Source organism: Carlito syrichta, unplaced genomic scaffold (assembly GCF_000164805.1).
Source record: "Carlito syrichta isolate Samal-C Ts95f unplaced genomic scaffold, Tarsius_syrichta-2.0.1 Scaffold289164, whole genome shotgun sequence".
NCBI classification, from domain to species: domain Eukaryota; kingdom Metazoa; phylum Chordata; class Mammalia; order Primates; family Tarsiidae; genus Carlito; species Carlito syrichta.
In genome coordinates, this window is record NW_007233260.1 from 352923 (window position 1) to 355795 (window position 2873).

At 41.3% G+C, this 2873-nt stretch overlaps 1 pseudogene; it reads left to right on the top strand.

The window, feature by feature from the left end:
- The first annotated feature begins 1296 nt into the window (after positions 1-1296).
- LOC103256257 lies at positions 1297-1830 on the top strand (annotated as a pseudogene).
- The last annotated feature ends 1043 nt before the right edge of the window (positions 1831-2873 follow it).

Here is a 2873-nt window from a genome sequence, read left to right on the forward strand (position 1 = left end):
GTGAGAGACACCCGTTCTCCACATTTCAATGCCAACATACTCTCAGTGAATAATCTAGCCTAAAGAGACCTCAAGAAATGTAGAAAACATAGGTCCAAGAAAAGCTGGGATTGAAATTCCAACAATTTAGAAGTTACTGGTTCACAGGAGAGGTTTCACTTGCAACCTTAATGCTCCCTAAAGCAGACTTCCCTGAGGTGGGAAGATCTTCCCACAGCCTCATGACTTCCTGTTGATCTCTCAAATATAACTATGGATAGCTATTTTCTCAGAAGACTACCTTGGAAGCATTGCTGCTGTAATTTCTGATTATCTGGACCTCTTAGGATCCAGTTCGAAACTTGGGAGCACTTTAACATAACGAACTTTAGTAAGCGAATCACATTAACTCTGCAGACTTTCATATTTCTAAAGAAAAACCTCCACATTAAATGGTACATTGAAACAATTTTCTATTCTCATAACCTCTTAGGAATGAATCAAGCTTCTAAGGTACCTGGCCAGCATATCTAAGCAACTGTAGTAATAAGCTCACAGCTTTTTCATTAGTGCAAGTGGCTCTGAAAAGAGCCTTTGGGTTAGATACTTATGCTTGACCAATTTACTGGGAGATGGTGTACTTGGTGACAGCCTTGATGCTTTTGCCCACAGCGTGCTTAGTGAGCTCCCGCTGCAACAAGTGCACAACTGTCAGGATCTCCTTGGAGGTAATGGTCGAGTGCTTTTGTAATGTATTGGGTGCGATGCCTTGTCTGTGAAGCACTTGAAAATGTCAGTGATAAAGGAATTCATGATTCCCATGGCCAGTGTCCCAGTGGACTTGCTTCAACACCATGTAAATGTAAATAAAATAGCTCTCTTTGGGGAGCCTCATGTGCCTCTTGCCTTCCTTTTTAGGAAGTTTGGTGACAGCTTTCTTGAAGCTGTAGCTTCCTTCCAAGGCAAGTCTGGCATAACTAGCATACAGCTCCTGCAGTGCTCACAACTCCTGAGATGCTCCTGGCTGCACAACTCAACCTCTTAACCTCCTCCTCAATTAAGTGAAAAGCACTCAAAGTTGAAAAGGGTAGTATTTATAGCGCCAGTTTCAAATCACGGGGTGGACATCCAAAATCTGATTGGATAGCAAGTATCATGTGTATGCAAATAAGGAGATTCTAGAAAGGCTTTCTGATTGGATAGATGGCCATCAGCCAATCAGAGAGCAAACCACAACCTGCTGTCAGACTATAAACAGACCCAACAGCAATCCGTGAGGCTCCATTTTGTCATTTGGCTCAGATTTTCTCTTTAGGGATGTCTGGACACGGAAAGCAAGGAGGGAAGGCACGGGCAAAAGCTAAGTCCTGGTCTTCTCGGGCAGGCTTGCAGTTTCCTGTGGGGTGAATCAATCGTCTGCTGAGGAAAGGCAACTATGCTGACCGGGTTGGAGCTGGAGCCCCAGTGTACCTGGCAGCTGAGTACCTGACCGCAGAGATCCTGGAGCTGGCGGGCAACGTGTCTCGAGACAACAAGAAAACTGGCATCATCCCGCGCTACCTGCAGCTGGCCGTCCGCAATGATGAGGAGCTCAACAAGTTGCTGGGTGGGGTGACCATCGCGCAGGGCGGTGTCCTGCCCAACATCCAAGCTGTGCTGCTGCCCAAGAAGACTGAGAGCCACCATAAGGCCCAAAGTAAGTATTCTCTCCAGGAGGTGTGTGAAAGTGGAGTAAAACACTGGAGAGATTTCCATTACTTCCAAGAAGGCTCTGCACAAACCGTAAGAGCTGTAATTACACCATTTTCTAGAATTGACACTACAAGAAAGTTCTCCCATAATAACTTGTAGTGGCAGTACTCTGTCCAAGGGATCTTCGTTTTTTTCTGTGAACAAGCATTGTTGGCCACAGTGATGCAGTTCTTCATCTGGAGTGCATGGAAGGACTGAAGTTTCATTATTCCATTGTTAATAGCCATATGTTTGAGGTAGTGTGATGAGGGTGATTCTGTTTTAAGATTTACATTGCAAAGACCTAAGGATTATGTACATTAATGGTTTCATTATGGCAAGCTGAAGAAGTGTAATCTTCAAGCACCTCTGTTTACCTTGGCCAATCCTATAGTAAATACATCAGCCAGTTGAATAAAGTTTCATGAAGTGCTTTGTAAGATCCATTTCTCAATATGGTCCTATGAACTTTGAATATGTGACATAGGAATAAAAAGTTAGACAAGTAGCTTTAAAAAAAAAAAAGGTGGGGGTGGATATGGGAAGTTAGACTTATGGCTTCACACAGTTTGTAAAGAAGAGAATTGCTTTCTAAAAATGTGTTAGAAAAAAATTATACCATGCGTAATGGTGAGATACTGATGTCTGTCTCATTAGGAACAGATAAGTCCATCTATCATAACACCTTGAAATTATAGGAATTTGGGACAATAAGTGTTTCAATAATTTTAATTAATAAAAACAGGCAAAATTGATCAGTTCACTTGTTTATAGTTTTGCACCCAGTGAAAATAAAAAGCAGATTATCATTTAGGCTGTCAGATACAAAACTAAAAGTTACTGTACAATAGTCAACAGTTTATCTAAAAACATAATCTCATTGGTTACCCAAATATGGATACTTAAAAAAAAAAAAAGAAACAAAACAAAACAAAACAAAAATGCCATTGCTAGAGACTTGAGAGCTACACCTAATAAGACACATGATAGAAACAGACATGAGAAAAAGTATGAAGTTCTCTAAAGACAAACTACACCATAACATTATGGTGTCCATAATGAATAAGGACACCAAGTTATAAAAGGGTCAATCATCCTTGAATCAACTGACATAAACATCGAGTAAGGCATGCACTGGGGAGGGCAAAAAGGGAAGATTTTTG